The 20,680-nt window shown below is 26.6% G+C and overlaps 1 protein-coding gene across 7 annotated transcripts in view; it reads right to left on the bottom strand.

Moving 5' to 3' along the window:
* LOC107073310 (prolactin-releasing peptide receptor) overlaps positions 1-20,680 on the bottom strand; it is a 60,770-nt gene that overhangs the window by 16,810 nt on the left and 23,280 nt on the right. Inside the window, exon 4 of one of the 7 annotated variants that reach the window (XM_089178494.1) lies at positions 16,712-17,803. The exons of the other annotated variants lie outside the window; for them this stretch is intronic. The gene's annotated coding sequence lies outside the window, so the exon portion shown is untranslated. Of the gene's footprint in view, positions 1-16,711; positions 17,804-20,680 lie in introns of those variants that run through there. 7 annotated transcript variants of the gene reach the window in all.

Here is a 20,680-nt window from a genome sequence, read left to right as displayed (position 1 = left end):
AACATTAAAATAAAAGTATTTTTATAGAGGATAATGCCTCAGTTAAAAGGTGAATCTTTAAGAGAAAGGTACATAGATCATATGTAATAAGTTATTAGATAACAATATGCACTTATATTAATTATTTAACAATTATTTTATCATTCTAATATTCTCTAATTACATTTCATATTATTTCTATGCATATACATTAGTTTAAATATTTCATAGGATTTAAGGTACATTAAATAGAAAATAATTTTGATATATTATAAATTTATGTTTCTTTTTTCGATTAGAAATTAAATGTACACGCTATTTGTAACTATTCTAAAAATAATGAATAGAATAAGGAGAATGTAGTATCTTATAGCATAGAAAATCATGTGGAATAATCTTCGTGTGAATCGTGTATAAACGTTATTGTAAATATTTTAGAAACAATGCACATCTTATGCATTTCTGAAAGTATTTAAATTGTGAGGATTCTTTATCGATACATATTTTGGTAATTTATTCTTTCATATGCTGCATTTCATATTAGATATTTTTCTATCGACAATTCTCTTCTATAGGATTTTGTTCTTTTGTGCAAAACGACAAAGATCTCTTAATGTCGACATTGTCTTTATTCTATTCATTATTTTTAGAATATTTATAAGTGTTGTGTACATTTATTAGAAAAATAGAAATGATTTTTAATTTATTTAATAAACAAATTATCATATGTAGTTTGACCAGCGTGGTCATAAAGAAGGTCAGATTCTGTCCGTGTAAGAAGCTGTGAGGACCCTTTTCATGGTCAAAAAATGAATTAGCCAATCACAGCCAAGCTTTCGTCCGAATTCTTCAGTTTCATGGCGTCATTCGTGGAGAACACATCGGAGTGTCATCGTCCCGTTAAGATCAGGTAATTAAAAGATATTTTGTAAGGTTTACACCTTCCCTATTATAATATATAAAGGATAAAAGGATCAATTTGGATTTTTTGAGTATATTTTGACAATTTTTGTGGTCCTATATCGTATTTTTAATCATTCGAAATTTTTCTTTATTATAGGTGGAAAGAAGATCTACTGCGCAACATTTTCGCGCATGCAGTATTTTCGCGCCAGTCTTACGCGTCTGTTTTATGCACATCAATATGGCGAATCTTTCGAATTTTTGTATTCTGTTATCTGTATACGTGTTGCAGCGGATTTTGTTAACCCGTTAATTTCAGGTAATTGTTTCAATTAATATTTTAATGTACACCTTCCTGTTATATATTAAATGATATATAACGAATGTTATATATCAAATGCATATTACATGCATAATTTTTATATGTGTTTTCATATTTTACTTTCTTTTAGCTTTCTTAACATGGGAAGAGTTATAACACGAATTCACTAATCTTTTTACCTTGTGGCAAGTTTTTTTATCTTCTCCAGATACGGCGAGGTGAGCATTATTTTTTTTAAGTATAAGCATATAAGCATATAGAAATACTACAGAAAGAGTGAGAGAGAAGGAGTGTGAGAGAGAGAGAGGAAAAATAAGAAAACAATACACTCGGCATATAGGTTATTATAAATATGTATTTTTATTTCCAGGAATTTCTCGAGGAATTTTCTTCGTCGAATTTCCGACGACAAAACGTAAACAGCCGAAAACATAGGTATAATAGCCGAGCGTTCGACACTACCAAAGTCTCCTCTACCAAGGTTACGTAGTAACATACCTCTTATTCGCCTTCTATCTTTCAACGAGACAACATAAACGAAAATGAGGCGTATTAACTTATTTAATAATTTTATTTCTAACATTATCTTTTTTATTTTAATAGTTTATAAAGTTGTTCATTGCATAGAATGGTATAAAATCTGGTTTATATTTTGTATGTTATTCTTTATTGAGTTTGCTGATACAATTACTATTTTATTTAGACAACTTTAAAGATTTTTAATTAATATTTATACTAACATTGCATACTTGATATGTAATATTGCAAGCAAATAGTTGCATACTTTGATCAATTTCACAAATATTTAATAACTTTAACTTTTAATTATGTCAACTCTCATAGATAATTAAATTATTTTTTGATATTTACCATTGAATATTTTATCAAAAATATTCAAGGGTTTTAATGTGTGCCCTGCCTTCAGAAACGATTTACAGGAAATATTGTAATATAGTCTTTAGTATGTTTCAGTTCTTTTTAGACTTTTTATTTAATTTTATTTTATACATCGTCATCCTAAGGGTAGGATACCCATCCTGCAATCATCAACGAAGACTAAAAGTAAGTATATTTTACTATCAAACATTTCTATGATAATTTCAATTGATTTTTATTACAACAATGATATTAATTGTTCTTTTTTTTGTTATGTTTCAGAAAATCATTGCAATCGAGCGCGTAGGCAATGAGGTTTTCGTGTGTTGCATCGTGTTAAAATAAAATATAAAAAATTCGACAAGTAGATTCAGTGTTGAACGTCGTATGTTAAAGTTTCGTTTGCTCGGTTAAGAAACTCGCAAGTTTCTTTTATTCGGTTTAAACTTGTGCTCATCGTCATCCTAAGGGTAGGATACCCATCCTGCATTCATCCTGCATCCATCAAAGTGAGTATATTTTTCTATTAAACATTTTCTCAATAACTATAGAAATTTTTATATAACAACGATTTATATAATATTGTTTTTATTTGTGTTTCAGATCATCGTTTGAATGGTATATATATTCACATTTTATTTATTAAGTTCATATAGAAATTCGTTTAACACTAGATTTGTTCACTATTATTTAAAAATTTACAAACGTTGTTTAAATGAAAAAGTGGATAGAGGAAAGGAATTAATATTTATGTATATTTCATTACAGCATTAAAAATTACCATATAATTTAAAAAATATTCTACTTTAAAGTTAATTAAATTTAAATTTTATTAAATCACAATTAATTTAAAATATTTCTATTATATATATATGTAACAAAAAAAAGTTTGAAATGAATCAAATTTGCTCAGTCCATAAATCTAGTGTTAATTGAATTAATTGAATGTAATGCAGTTTTATAGTCATTATTTGTACATTGCCATCGTCATCCTAAGGATAGGAGACCAATTGTGCATTCATTAATAAAGATTTAAAGTGAGTATATTCTTTTATTAAATAATTCCTTAAAAATTTTAATGATTTTCTGTAATAGTAATGATATTAATAGTATTGCTTTTTATTTCAGTTTCAGATTGCAATCGTGCACGAATGGCCCACGTGAAGTGACTGGGGGTGAAATTTTTGTTCTTGCATTTGACTGCGAGCAATGCAGTCTTTGAATTAGTGCAGTCTAGAATCAGTGATCGGACGAGTAATAAGTTAAAATCAAACGCGAATTAGAGTCAGTGTTGTTCGTCGTATAATAAAATTTCGGTTTCGCGATAAGAAACTCATCTATAGTTTCTTATTTTCGTTTATACCGCGTTGTTAGATTCACGCGAGGTGCATTACCATGGTGTAATAGAGCTGCATCTCATTGAAATGCATTGTAAGTATTCATTTTTATTTACATTTTATTCGATTTTATTTTATATGATTTTGGATAATATTCTAGATAACTTATCGTTTTGTTCTATTTTATTATACAGATAGAACCATGGAATTTCTTCCTTTCAAAGATGTTGGATGAATTCTTCGATGGATCTTTGATGAATCTTCGATGGATTTTTGGTTGTTCTTCGATGGATCTTCTTCAATGGCAAATCAAGTATCATCTTCCATCGTCAGACTATAATACTTGCTACGAATTAGGAGTGTTTTGGAGCCATCGCAGAACATCTTAAACTGTGAGTTTTTATTTAAAGTCCCTCCAGTGCTCAATCATGCCGAGGATGAAAGGTCCGAATCGGCACGAGTTACTGGTTGTAATTATTTAAATAAATTATTGACGAGCACATGAGTAATTCCTTTTTAGGAGTTACTCATGAAAATTGTATATTGTATTGTAAGTTTTATTATTAGTTCAGGATAGGTTTTCTTGTCTCATCGGTTAATGTCATTTAATTAATAATGCAATTAATAAATGCACTCTCTTTTTTATTTCGTGTCTTGTTCGTGATCAGTAGTGATGAAATCGAGCATTAATTTACTCGTTTTCGTCTAGAAAAGCATGTAATAAATGTCTTACATGCATTGCTTCGTACATTGTTTATCTAATCGAGATTAATTTTGATATATCAATATTTTGATATTTTTAAATAAATGAGCAAGAAGACAAACTCATTCGCGACGGATAGACTTTGGCAGTTAAGTGGCGGCTCAAAGCCCAGTTCTTTAATTAGAACAGCCATTTAATGAAATAGTCGTCCGAGGTTTGCAAAAAATATCCATCAACATTGTAGAGTCTTTTAATACATCTTTACCTCGAAATTATAATTTTTTCATATGGGGTAACTTTTTTTTCATTCGCTTGTTTAAGTCATTATTCACCAAATGACTTGTAGAGTCCTTAGTCGCTTAGATGAATTTTTATACAAATGTATTTATGTGTTTATGTCTTAATCATAATTTTTAGATCAGGATTTTCAGCTTCTAATATACTAATCTCCCGTTTCTCCCCCCATACTTTCTGCGTTCTCATCTATGCATGTGCCCAGGTGTTACACGTATGGGTGAGAAACAGTTAGCGTGGGTTTAGTTTTAGTTTTTTCCCCTATTGGCGGCTATTATTGTGCTAGTGATTGCACGATGTACTTTACACCTGTGTGTGCGTATTAGGTAGTGTGTATTGTACATCGTTTCGTGATATTTTTTATTCATTTAATACATCATTAAATACTCAAAGCACTACTTCCTCATATCACGTTTCTGTATTCTTATATTTATATTAAATATTTCTAATTTGTTTGATAATCTCGTTTGCATAGTATAGTTACTGCATTTATTTGTGGAAACTTTGATATACTTGTATATTACTAGTATGCATATATATGCTAGTGTATACTTGTATTTTTGCTTTAGTTTTTTATGCAATAATCATTAGCCTTGGCAGTCGATTACAGCAAAACGTACGTATACCCATTAGCATATAAGTTTAGAAAACGTGGTTGAGCTAGGGTGTCGGAGGTGCCCCGGGGCATGCTCTCTAGTTTAGGCTTTTGCACCCTGGTGGTATGTGTGAGAACCGTGGAGTGAGTGGGTGGGTATGTATGTTTTTTCTTAAAATGGGTAAAAATATGGATAATAGGCAGGCAGGTAGTATACTTCTCTGAATGAATGTAAAAACTTTAATTTTAAGTAGGTAGGATCCAGGAAAGGCATTAGACTTCTTGCTTCCACTCCGGAGTGGAAATTCCGCCTCCTGGTTTATACAGAATTGTTACAAAATTTGATCATCTCATTCTATTATGCTTGATTTGTTAATTTATTTTGTGACTATTCTGTGATGTTTATTATGTATCATGATTCAAAGGTATTTGCAACCATTTGAAAGATTTATTTCTACTTCGATTTTACCTCGAACGAGATAGAGTCGAATCAAATTCGCAAATTCTTTGATGCATTTGATACTTAGTTTTAAGTATTTCAGGATTAGCACTACGCACTATCGCGATTTCCTCTTACAGCTAGAAATATGTGATATAATTAAATATAACTAATTAATGAAATAAAAGTATTGCAAGAAAATGCATTACATTTATTGCACTATTTATTTCTATTCGATTTTATTACTCGACGTTAAAAGTGCGAAGTGTTATTAGGTCATCGAGGGAAATTATTATCTGCTTGGACATTCGATTAAATGTTCTCGTGTATGGTCAATGAACTCTAAATTTATTGATGGTCCACGAGCTAGAAAAGTGAACGCGAAATGTAAATTAATTTTGTAATAATTGAGAATTAGAATCATAACAAAATACGAGTTTATTTGCAAAAGTAGTATGAAAAATCTTATCTTGCTCGCACGTAGGAAATGTCCAAATGCAGTTTTCAGGGAATGAAGAAAGAAGAGGCTTAAAGCCGAAGAGGCCCCCACTTAATTGTGGCTCAAGAGGGCAACTACAGACTACTGAATTATTTTCAAAGGTTCAATATCATGTTCGAACCTTTCGAGAATAGTTCTTTAGTCATATTTTATATTTAATTCTATTATTTCTTTGCTCGTCATTAATTTCTAGTTGTAATTGGAGATGATGGTTCATTCCATCTCCTTGGGACACCAAATTCGTGTCTATATCGTCAAAAAGATGCATATGTGTTTAGTTAGTTCGAGTCAAAAACATTAAAATTCCCTTATCATTATATTTTGAAGCTCACTTAACGTTTGATGAATATTAAAGTAATTTTTCTTTTCTTGTTTCAATTTTAAGATTTTTCACTGTGATCGTATTTTATTAAATTTATAATTTTTCCTTTCTATATAGTGCAATTTAAAAAAATATTTCATAATAATTAATTGATATTTTTTTCTTTTTGCTTACTTAATATTTTTACTCTTTTTTTTTTTATATTTTGTAAATGTAAAATTACGCGTTTAAATTTCATTTTATTGCAAACGGTAAATAGAGATTTAATAAAAATAAATAGAGAATTCAATTTGAAATGTGCATTTACAAATTGGACGATTCATTTGTTAGGCTACTTTATATCACTTGATTGTATGATTAATATAGTTTTCTTCTTGTTGCAGGTGATCATCGTTGGATTTAACAACAAACCTTTAAGATTTTCTTCTATTTGAATACCTTAAATGATTACTTTTTAAATTATATGTTTAAATGCATTTCTGAAGGTACACACGTTAACACTAAATATTAAATATTATTATTTAATATTCTGTAACAAATATTAAATAATAATATTTGTTGAGATGTATCAGAGAGTTTCAATTTTTTTTTTTAATAAAATTTTTTATGGTTGAACTTATCTTTTTCAGATACGTATACATTTCGTTCGTATTACTATAAAACACTTACACATGATTCATCTCGTTTCGGACCAGTCATCAATAAAAAAACGTCGATGAAAGGATGAAATAAATGGTGTAAGATCGTCGTACAAAAGGTAAATTAATTAGGTAATAAGAATAATTTTATTCTTCAAATACGAAGTATGAACAATTAAAAAAAATATTTATTTTCTCTTTTACATTAAAATACGAAGAAACATTTTCTTCAAACCAAATTTTATACTTGCTGTATATCTCTTTCTCTCATTATTTTTTTATTTCTTTAGTTTTCTTTTCCTTTTTTTACTTTTTGTTCGTTTTAGTTTTCTCAGTTTTATCGATAATTTACTTTTCCTTGCAACAAATATATTCTAAGAAGTAAAATTACTTTTCTTTAAAACACGGAAAAATCATAAATCAAATATCTCCGTAACATCTGTTGTACGTATGTGTTTTTATCTCCATTTATCTATCTCACTTTCTTTCTCATTTGATTTAATATACAGTGATATTAATTGTTTTGTAATGTGTGTTAACAAATTAATCGTATTCTATTTATAATCCTTCGGAAATTTTTGAAAATAATATTTAAAATTGTATGAAAGTTTAGTTGAAAAATTTCATAATTCTTAAATCACTGATTGGGATAAAAAATTTAAATAAAATATTCTATTATTTATCAGAATAAATATTGTAAAGACACACATAACAAATAACAATTATAATAACAATTTTAATAGTATTAATTGAGAGAAATAAAAGTATATGTTCGTTAGTAAAATGTTTCATTCGAAGGAATGACTAATGAGTTTGATAGATCATTTCATTAATCATGATGAAGATAGTGAGAAACGTTTTTAGTAAACGATGCGTTGATGCGTTTGGACCCTTCCATTATTGCACTGAGAAGGGAACATCAGGATCCATTAGTTCTTTCTCTTTGTCTCTCTTTTTCTCATTCATTTTGTCCCTTTTTGTTATTTCTCGCAATATCTATTTGTTTTCGTTTAACACTTGTTGTTTTTCTTGTTAAGTTGGATCAAATAGGAACCATTGTTAAAGTATTATTTGTATTCTTTCTTGCAAATAAATTTTTTATAAAAATTTCTATACTAATTTATCCTTTTGGTTTTGTTTTTTTTGTTTTTGGTTTTAATTAAATTATTATGCCGGTAATTGTGACAGTAGATTAATTTTAAATTAAACCAAAATTTTATTCCAATTTATTATTATAGTATAATTTATAATATCATGTAGATTAGAAAATAATTGATATAAAAAGACTTGTAACATATATAATTTATTTGTTTTTTTTCAATGCTATTGTTACCCCTATTATTTTTCTTCCAATTAACCTAACAAAATCGGATTAGATGATTGAAATAAGATATATGGAAGATATCCTATTTAATCCAATCTAAGAATACAACAAAAAATTTCGTTTAATTCCTTAATACGAAAGATTATTTGGATGTGCGTTCGAATTGAGGATTGATGCTAGAGGATAAATGTGTGAAACTAAATGAGAAAAAAAAAGAGAGAAAAATTGAGATTGAGAAAGAGAAGAAAATATCCAATAGGAATAGAAAGTTACCCTAATTTGATATCGAAAAGTAAGATAATGGTCGTCTAGTTTTGCCAAACTGGGATAGAATTATTTGACTTTTCTAATAAAAACATTACCTTCAGAATGTAATTTGGATGTTAGGATTACGGGATGAAGAGGAAGGGTGATGGTTCAAGATTTTATTAGCTTAAAGACGAACTATCCTTTATTCTCTTTTTTATATATTATACTTTTTATTATTATTATTTTTTTTTAATTATTTAAGATCATCTTTAGAACTTTTGCTTTGACGATTTCGAAGGGTTGAGAGTAGAGAGTATGTTCTAAAAATATTTATGCATATTATTGCAATAAATGCGTTTTTGTTACTTGAATATTTCAATTACGTTAATTAGATAAAAATATTTGCAATTGACAGTAGTACGAGACCAAAATTATTTCGACAAAATCCTATATCGAATATTTTTCATAGATATAAAGTCAAATCTCTTTTTTATTTTTATTTTTGTATTTTTTTTTTTTTTTTTTATAGAAACCGTGTAAATTTCGAATAGAAAAAAAAAATATATATAGTCAGGTAGAAATTTCGATTAAAACTACTACTAGTGTTTCATTTTTCCCCAATATAAAAATATAGAGCAAAATCGTTATGAAAATAAACGCGAATTGTTTGATATTTTTAATTCTTTTATTTTATTATTATTTATTTTTTATCTTTTTCTCTCTCTCTCTCTCTCCCTCTTTGTTTCTTCGTTTTTTCGTATATTATATTTTATATTGCCAAGAACAATAGTAACGCGCGTTGATGATAAACACTTATGCGAGATTTTCTTTTTACGATTCTTCTCCTTGGTTTTATATTTATTCGAAGAATTATACTGTCAACGGCACAGATTCAATTTTGCTTCTAAGATATCACCTAACATTCCTACAACACACCACCTATCTTCCCTTTTTCTCCTCCACCTTTCCACCCGTTTTACTATTTTCTTTCTTTTTTTTTTTTTTTATTTCTTTCTTGCTTATTTCTCTTGTCTTGCATCCAATGAAAATTTTTGAACGCCCATGCACTAAAACGTGAATAGTTTATGCGTTACGTGTAAAAATTGAAATTAAAAAAAATATATATATATAAAAAAAAGAATTGAACGCAACAAACGCAGAAAATGTAGTCTGATATTTTTGAAAAAAAAAAAGAACAACGACAGAAAGTATCGAATGTTATATTTCAATTTGTTCACATCCGTATAAAAATAAATCAAATTAAATTATTATAATATATATAATAATATAAAAATTAAAAATTATTTCAAATAATTTGAAAAAAACGTATCTTTTTTTAAAATAAACTGAAAACTTGTTATTCGTGTAACTTTTCGTTATCATCCAGCAACGCATATTAGTTTGGAATTTTCCCTTCCCCATTCCCTTTTTCTATTTTTGATTTTAGAAGCTCCCTTTTCAAGCACCCCTTTCCTTCTACCCATCCCTAACTTTCTTCTTCAGAGCTCAGATTTTCAATAAACGTGCTATCGCACATCTGAAATCATTTTTGCATTCGCATCGAACGTTGCAACAGCAACAGCAACAGCAACATCAAGTGTCCATTATTCATCATTTCCGTGAATAACTAGTTCGATAGTTTCAAAAGGGTTCGACCATTGTACACACACACACACACAAACATATATATATATATTACATTGTAAAGGTAAAAGTTTATCTTTAGATACGTGAATCTATATTCTCGAGATAAGTTTATTTTCGATATCATTTCCTAGTTTAAAACGATATCTAAGGTAAGAATTCTTTTTTTTAAACTTACATATAGTAATAGTCAAATTGAAGCATTCACAAATGTTTATTTTAAGTAATACAATGTTATATTTTGTAAAGGATTTATTTATCTTATTTTATAATTAAATATATTATATGGTGGTTTAATGTAGATAGAAAATATGTTAGAAAGTCTGACTAGATTAAAACAATAAGCTGATTTAAAGCTAATTGCTTATTAAGCGTATGAGATGATACATGAAGAGAGAATTTATGCGATAAGCGGCAATACCTAATTAATACGATAGAGCCTTGCACGAGAAGTGATATCAGAATTCATTCGACTAAATTTATGAAATGACAGTCCTTCATATATATATACAGATTTATCTATTTACCTATATAAGCTAGGTATATACATTATAATGCATAGATTTAGATATATACTTGATGTGAGTAGTCAACATATTACCTATATTCGCTTCATCGATTACTATATTCCATTTTATTCCTATTTGACAATGCTGCAGTTGATTAATTCGATCAAATTTTACCTTTACTCAATTCTCTTTCATTTATATTTATATTTTCCCTATCGTGTCTGATATAAAATATATATATATATATATATATATGTATATATATATGTTAATATAGAATGAGATTTTTGCCAATCAGATAACAAATAATATATTTTATTTTTTTTTTCGAAACGAATAATGTACATTTCATACGTTCTCAAATGCATTTTTTTATTTTATTTTTTTTTTCTATAAAATTACTGAGATTTGACCTCGAACGTAGCTAAATTTAAATATTAATTATTACATAATAATATTGTATAATTTTTTGTTTACGATTAAAAATACGTAAAACAAAATAAATAAACATTTTTCGTATTAACTTTAATTAAATTTCGTTTCGATAAAGTTAATTGATTTTTAATAAATTAATTGTGTTTATTAAATCGATAAAAATATTGGATTAACCACGGAGGTATCTGCTTTATTATTGGCTAATAGAAAAAAAAAATATTTATATAGAGAGATAGAACAAAAAAATAATTCATCTGACGTCATCTGGCGTAATCTAAATCAGTTTTCCTAGGATCGATAAATCCTTATCGATAAAATCTAAAATCGTTTTATCACTAACATACACAAATACACACACTTTCTCTATTCTGGAGTATTCAAATGTTCCTTCTTTTTTTTCCGTGATTTAGGGACGACTTTGTACTCCATGTTCATTTCTCTTTTCTATTACCCACGTATTCATCCCTTAGTCGATTTAACCTCCATTTTATTTCGTCGACTCGCAAACGTGGATACTCTTCTTCTTCTTCTTCCTTCTTCTTCTTCCGCTTTTTTATTTCTTTCCGTTTTTTCTTTTTTTACTTACTGAACTTTCCTTTCTTTCCCCATTTGGAGAGAAAAATGTTCCTAGAATAATAAAAAAAAAAAGGAAAAGAAAAAAAACAGCAAAAAAAGGGATGAGATATTTACGTTCATTGTTATTCACCTACAATCACACACATACATTACATATATATATATATATATATATATATATATATATATATATATATATATATATATAACATATACATGTATAATACATGCATGAATAATAATTTATCTTTGACGTAGTAGAATACATTTATCTTGTTGCAATATATTTTGACTTTTATTTGGACTCTGATAAATTTTTTCGTTGGATCCATTTAAATCACTATCAATTACCAAATAAATAATTAAAAGTTATCTTTAGAAAAAATTTCAATCTTTTATCTTATAATGTAATATTGAAAACGCGTGTTGTAAAAAGAACGTACATTTTTTATAAATGTATAAATTTAAATAACGCAATAATATTTTATTTGTAAATTGAAGAATAGTAAAAATTGGTCTGCATTTACCTGTCCAAAGTAATAATCTTGATATCTTGCAACGCAATTCAATGCAATTAAACCAATATAGTCATATTTTAAATATACCTTCTATCACAGATATATTTTTATAAAAATGATTTTTAATTTGAAAATAGGCAAAATATGGAAAAATTTGAAAATTCTTATAATGAAATAAAAAGTTACGTGTTAAATGATAGACTGATAAACTTTCTGGATTTTTTTGTTCATCTTCTTTTTTTCTTTTGTATTCTTTAACAAACGATTTTAAAGTTAACAAGGAATATGCAAGAAGTATTTACTCTTAGGTTATACTTTAATGCAAATTCGAAAGACGCTTACTTCGAGTAAACTAAGTTCCTGAATAATGGATACCATCTTCTTTTAGATGTTATATACCATTATTGGATGCAAGACAACGACGCAAGTCGCCTACTTGACAGCCTGTTTTTAGAAAATGCAACGAGATTGTAACACGAGATTTGCCATTGGCATTTCTCTTCCACTACATTATCATCACTATCATCTTGCCTTCTAACCCTTTCTTCCTACTTCTTCTACTTTTCTTTTTTCTTTTTCTTTTACTCCTTTTTCTTCCTCTTCTTTTTCCAAAAACTGAGTCCTATTTTATTTTCTCATTTAATCATTTTTTATATTTTATCTCTGTGTGTGTGTGTGTTTTTTTTAAATAATAATTTTTTCTTTTAATTTCTATTAAATTTCTATTGGATTTTAGTTTTATAATTTTGTAGTTAGTTGAATATTTAAATTTTTGTTACTTAATAGAATTTTATTATCTAGATTTTTAATATAGTCGAGTTTTGTGTTATTGTTACAAGGTTTTTTTTTTTTTTTTATTATTAAAATTCCTTTTTGATTGACTTCGAGGATTTATTAAATTTCACTTAACAATGCATTTTAATATAGTAAATTTTTAAATTATGTTTTTTAATATAGTCATACTTCAGATTTTGAACTATAGTTTAATTATATTGATGGAATTGTGCAAACACGTGCGTATACATGCATAGGTACATACACGCACAAGTGAACTTATATAAATAAATATATGTTTGCTAATATATATATATATATATATATATATATATATATATATATATATATATATGTAACATGAACACATAACTTGGCTAACTCTCTCGAACAGCACTTAAAGGGTTGCACCTCCCTCCTATCCCTCATTTTACTTCTCCCCCTCTCATTGATTGTCTTCATCATCAAGCACATTCCCTATCTCACTTAGTCTCATTTTTCTATACTTTCGTAGTATAAAAAATTCATGGTGAATGAAAAAATCACAGGTGGCAAGTTTTCCATGCGTTCTACTTTAACATAGCATCCCTGAATGCGATAGATAAGCTTATCGTAGCAGCAAAAGTGCTGTGCCTGTCGACCTATTCCATACTCAAACATTTCTGATAACGATATATACTTCGTTTTATTTGTATGTATGCATATATATGTATATATGTGAAAGTAAGAGTAAGAAAGAGAGAGAGGGGGAGAGGGAGAGAGAGAGAGAGAGAGAAATGTTATATTAGTTCGTAGTATTAATCAAATAATTCTTTGACCTATATGCAACGGTTGCCAAGTTTATTGTAGATTGGTCTATTAATCAATCAATCTTAGTATATTACGTGTTATAAAATAATATAATACATTTATATAATTTTATATTATTGTAATTGTTGTTTATAACAAGCCAAGAAAAAATTATATAGTTACAATTATACTATTATATATTTTTATTGAAATATTTCTATAGTTAAGGATTGTAATAAAATACTATGTTTGGGATACATTGTATATTTCTCTGTTTCTCTTTCTTTCTCAAGAACATAAATACACTTTCTAATTTACATTGTGTTTTTTAGTTATTTCTTTCTTTCCGTCATGTTTTACTTACAAAATATCTGCTTTTATTACAGTAAATAAAAATAACAAAATTTCACGCAGAGATATTTCTTTCTAGGTGTCTGCTAATTTGGTATTTATTTTAACTCTTTCTTTCTTTATTTATTTTTTTCTCTCTTTTAGAGTGGGATGAAAAAAAAAGAAAGGAATACAATTCTCTTACGAACGAGACGAGAATATTACTGGTGTTAAATTTCAAAGAGTTAAATCGTGCCCGATATAACGTTTCGTATGGTAATTAATAACTTTATGAGAAAAAGGAAAAAATCAAGTTGTATTTTTTGTTTATAGTAATATAATGCTCTAGTAACAAACATGGAATGAAAGGAAAAGGAAAGAAAAATAAAAAAAAAAAAAATAAAAGAGAAAGAAAGAGAGAGAAAAAAAGAAATGATAAAGAACATAATGAAAGTAAATGATACACGATAGACTTACTCGAACATATGTACAGTATGTACTGATAAAGTTCAACAAATCTGAACTTCGATAAGGTATATTAAAGGTAGTCCCTTCATAGTTTTATCCTATATATATATATATAAATTCCCTCGTGTCGAATGAAATATAGTTATTCGTGATTTTTCAAAGTTTACTATTATCCAACCGAGACAACAGGTGTTTTTTTTTCCTAAAAAAAAAACATTCATAAGCTATTATTTCAGGACCGTATTTATTCGTATTTTATTAATAAAATTTCAGAAGAATATACTTTTTTTTTAAATCTATTTCATAATATTTAATATTCTAATTTTGTTGATATACAATGTTATAACTACCTTTTTCTTTTTATAATCTTTAAAATTGATAATTCCAATTGTACATTTATTAATTGTTAATTATTAATTTTACAATAATAAAAATTATTTAATACAAAATTTATATTCATTTACTTTATAGTTTAATAATTATAACAGTAAAATTTTCATTAGGTATTTCTTTTTATTTATTGAGAAATAAAGAACAATTTCAAAAAATTCGTCATTACTTTTTATTCATTAAATCGAAACACATTTTTCATTTAAAATTTATTTTAAATTTATACAACCTATGCTGTAATTTTTTTGTTGACAGACAATATATAAGCTCTTATAATAAATACGGCCCTGAATTTACTTTCTCTTTTCTTTTCTAACAATATAGATACACTAAATTTATGACTTTCAGTAAAAAGATGTGAAACTAACACGTTGAAACACACACACATACACAGATATATATATAAAAGATAAAGAAAAAGAAATTTGATCTGTATTTCGAGAGTCAATAAGATTGTGAAAGATTTCTACTTGAATTGGATCGTAAGTCCTTAGAAAAGGATCATCGAAGTTTCTGAATGAGACTTCGTCCTTTCATAAAAGATATTTCATAATATATAGGTATACTTCGTATATAAGTACATAAAGATTTATTGTGTTACTATCAAAGAAAAAAAGAAATATATACATATATATATATATATATCCATAATATTATATACAAAATTTTAATATAAATATAAATTATATATTCATTATTTTAATAATAAATTTATTTCAAACATTGCATATATATATGTATATAAATTCTATGGGCAATGATTTTGAAAAATTTATTATCATGAAAAATATTATCAAATAAGATATATATATATATATACATATGTTAAATAGTATTTTTAATATTTTAAAATGGAAATAATTATCCTTTTAAATTTAATACTGTAAAATATACTTTTAACAATTTGATAGAGGTAAACATTGAGAACACCTTATATACGTTTACGTATTCTCTTTTTATATAATACTTTATTGCAAGTATGAGTGTCTTAAGAATCGTATTTCTTTCTGTCTCAATTTTTCCGTACATTTTTTATACTGATCTCCTATCTATTATGCGAAATGCGTAGATCTCAACGATAGTACTCCATTATTATCAGATTATTTGAAAGATATGATAGTGTTACATGTCTAGAAAGCCAGAAATTTCACCTTTAGATACTCAAGGGACTCATACTTTCGTGAAAAATAGTAGGAAGTAAAAGGGGTGAAGGGAGAAAGGGTTGGATTAGGGGTAAGATTATTCGTTGATCCTTCAACCAGTGACGTAGTTTCAGCAGTGATGCGAGGGATCTTTATACACTCCTTAAATCCATCATGGAAACAAATGTATATATATATATATATGTATATGTGGTAGTTGTTCGTAATAATAAAACCCCATAATATTTCGACGAGTAATCGATATTAGAAAAAGAAAAAAAAAGGAAATAAGATATAAATAAAGAGAAGGAAGAAGAAAAAAGTAGGTGGGACAAGGTGGGGAAGAAAAATTGATGTTGCAGTAATATCCCATTTCTCGAATCTTTTTTTGAAACAACTTTGAGTTAACCAATAGTTATCCTTTACAAATGAAATCTTTTTTTCTTCTTCTTATTATTATTTCTTTTTTTTTATTATTTTTTTATTTTTATATTTCTAAATTGAATTTGTCATTTGGGAAAAAAAAAAATAGAATCCTTACTTTCATCTTTCAAGCGATAAAATAATATCCTCTCAAAATTCTCGATCTCGTTAAACGAATAAAAAAATCATCGTTTAAAAGGTATCGTTAAAAAGAAAAAAGAAAATAAGTATCGTAACTTTCTATACGTTTAATTAAAACTTACAATCACAATCCTTAAGACATTTTTCTTCTAACGTAATCTTACGGAATATAAAAGAAATATTATACTAGAGTAAGAAAATTACATACATATATACACATACACACACACACACGCACGCACGCACGCAATAACTATAACGACAACGACAAAAATCAATACTTTCTTTATTTGCAAAACAAGAAAATAATTAGAAAAAATTAAAGTAATTGATATTTATCTTAATTTTGTGTTTCCTTTTTTTTTTTTTAAGAAAATAATTTATTGTATTAGAATTTTTTCTTTTATTTTCCAAAAGAAACAAAAATATAATATTATATGTATATAAATTTTTATATTAGTAAGTTTTATTCTAATTCCATTTTTTTTCTTTCATTTTTAATTATCCAATTAAATAATTAACATTTAGAGATTAAAATAATTAACATTTAGAGATTATATTCATATATGTATACATATATTATTATATCTCGTATATTTGTAATCACTTTCATCCCTTTTTCTGTTTCAACATACATATACAAATAACACTTTGAATTCTTACTTACTACTACTACTAACCCCTTCCACTACCACCTTTATACCCCTCGTTTTAACCCCTTCCTTGTTACGTCTTTTACACTCTACACCTACCACTTCGTCTTTTACCACCTTTACAACCCTCATCCACTAATCCCCTTCCCTCCTCCTTCCCTTTCAGCCACTTCTTCCATTCGTTCGCTTATATCACAGGTTTCTAGCAACCCTCCATGGTCGATTTAATCTCGTTTCCCTCTTGACGATTTCCACACCATAACCATGGGGCTAACGACGAAGTTAAAAGCACTCGTCTTTTCCAGTAGTTCAAATGGATTAAGATAATACGAATGAAGAGTAGAAAGTGAAGAAAGGTAAAGGGTTGAGGGTAGGATGAAGGTAAGGATAGTGAAAGTACTTGGAGAAGGTGGATAGTGGTGGTTTTAGTGAGAAGATTGAATGAAAGTGAATAACCATCTTCAATGGATGACTTATACCCTTTTTCTTCCATATGTTTTCATTCCTATTGTCCTGTTGCTACATTCGTTCCTGTTTAAGGACAATTCATTTTTGTGGTAGTTTTCATATATATATTTATTTATTTATTTATTTATTTTTTTATAAATTTGTATTGGAATTTATAAACGTTGAGTTTTTCATTAATTCTTTTTTTACTTTGTTACTTTTTTTTTTTTGTATATTTTTTCAATCGGCAGGATCTTTCTCAGCAATCCCAAATATGTTAGTACTGTTTGTTTTCTATTTGGAAGAATATTGAACAAAATATTGTTTTGTTGTTTTCTTCTTTTCGAGGGAATATTTTTCCAAATAGAAAAAACAAAACGAATATAAAGTATATAAGTACTTTATATATATATATATATATATATATAATATATATTTTATATTTTATATATTTTATTTTATTTCTAAAAAATCTTATGTGTCCACCCCTAGGCAACTTCCCTCGTATATATAATAGAAATGTATTGTATGTAATACGTAGAGAAGGGTTGAAAAGTTAAAAGTCTATAATGCAAAGAGGTTTCAAATTGTTATCATGGGTTTTGCATACTTACACAAAATAAATAGAAATAATAGTTTATTATAATAATAGAAGGGTACTGTATTTAATACGTATAATAGAGTTGACAAGTTTTTGACTCTAGCATGTTGAGGACTGTAATAGAATGACCTGTTATTTCGCACATTGAATACATAAGAGTATGTTATATATATACATAAGGGAAGAACAGTTTTCCTACGTATATAAGAGGGCTTTAAAGTTCAGTGTTCTAGCATGAGAAAATATTATACGAAATAGAATCAAATAAGTCAGCATTTTGTATATGTACAATATATATATATTACACATATTATATACATAATAAAATAATAACACGTGTGTTTTAATGTATGTGTGTATGTGTGTGTGTTAAGAAAAGTTTTCTTCTTCGCGTTAATGAGCGAGCAAACATTTTCTTTCACCACTTTCCACCCCGAAGGTTTATCCTTCGAGGTAAGTAGAAGACGATGGAAAGGTAGAAAAATGAAGGAAGGACTTCTTTTTTTTGTATTTCTTTTTCTTTTTTATTTTTCTTCTACTTCTTTTACTTTTGTTTCTACCGCCGTGGTTAGCAATGTTTTTCTTAATTTTGTTAAACTACTGTACACCGAATTAATTAAACTTATTCTTTTACTTCTTTGTTTACTGTTGTTGTATTATATTATTATATTTGTGGTGTTTTTTAATTACTAAAATTAATTTTACTTATTTTATTATAGACACACACAGCATACACACAGCATACAAACATTATCTATGTGTTAGTTAAATAATGTAAATAATTAAAAATACTTTTGTAATGAATATCTTCTTCTTCTTCTTCTTCTTTTTCTTTTGTAACTTAAATTTCGATGTTTTTAAAAAGAAAATAAAATTTAATATAATTTTAATCATTTTTATATTGTATTTTAGTCGATCATTTTAAAAGCTATTACAGAATTAAAAGAGAGAAACGATATTATTTTCTTTTTCTTCTTTTTTACATTGAAATATATTTTCACATGCTATATAACATCTGTGAGATTATGTTGGCGAATAAATCTACGGATTGGAAAAATAACAATAAAAAAAAAAAACTATTCGACAAGAATCGTTAGCAGGATTTTATTGAAAAAAAAAAAAAAAAAAAAAAAAATAGAAAAAAACTCAATATTGTTTTTAATATTGTCAAATCCCTCTCCCCACTCATCCCTTGTTCTTTTCTCCATAGAAATTCTGTACGCTTTGAAATGTTTTTTAAATGAGATTTAATTTTTTTTTTTTTCTCGAAATGATAATGTGGATTACGTTTTATTAAATATATATATATATATATATAATGTATGTGTATACATATATATTCGTTTTACATTTGTTATACATTTTTTTCTCCCTATTAGTCGCCTCTCACGACAAGCACAAATTACTAAAGGGGTTTTTTTTTTACCTATCCCCTTCACAGAGATTATTATGAAATATCTTTCTACCTATTACTATTATTATTATTATTATTATTATTATTATTATTATTATTATTATTATTATCAATTATTATAAAATATAAAATAATTGTATAAATACATAATCGAGTCAAAAATTATGCATAATTTAAATATATATTTTTTGTCCATACTGTAATTTCATATAAAATTGAAATATTATAATAATCCTCCATTCTTCTCTTTTTTTTACAAAAGATTAAGGAAAATATCTAGATAGATATTGAAAGATAAAATGTTTCATTTAGTAATTTGTAATAAAAAAACATGTTCATAGTTTTATATATATATACATACATGGTTTTATGTATATATATATATATATATATAAATGGTAATGATTCTGATCTAAGATAAAAGCAGTTAAATGATCGAGAATAATAAACTTAAGCTGAAACGAGCAGGGCCGTACATACTGCTGGGAACTTGTCCATTTAACAGTTATCTGATATTGGCCAACCATAAAAGGTATCTAGTGCAAGGTATTAAAACGTAATCGATACGTATGTCGAGGGTGCTCTATAAGCTTTTATAAAGGTGACCATATCAAAATTCTATAACGTATAGTATAGTAATAGTGTAGTATAGAAAAAAAAAGAAAAGAAAAAGAAACTAAATTTTCTAATTTAATTTTTCAAATTAAAATTATTTATATTATTATTATTATTATTATTATTATTATTATTAAATAAATCATTAGAAAATGTCAATTAAAATTTGATATATTTCTACTATTTATTTCTAACAAATGTATATTTAAAATAATCAAAGTATTATAAAACAACAACGACTATGATGATGATTGTTGATGATGATGAATGAAAAAATGAAAAAAAAAATATTTTACAATTAAAATGATAATTAGTTTTTAAGGATAAAAAA

Source organism: Polistes dominula, unplaced genomic scaffold (assembly GCF_049000335.1).
Source record: "Polistes dominula isolate Pdom_NZ unplaced genomic scaffold, Pdom_raw_medaka contig_11, whole genome shotgun sequence".
Classification (NCBI taxonomy): Eukaryota; Metazoa; Arthropoda; class Insecta; order Hymenoptera; family Vespidae; genus Polistes; species Polistes dominula.
The sequence above is the reverse complement of the archived record's forward strand: the minus strand, read 5'-3'. Positions and strand labels throughout refer to the sequence as shown.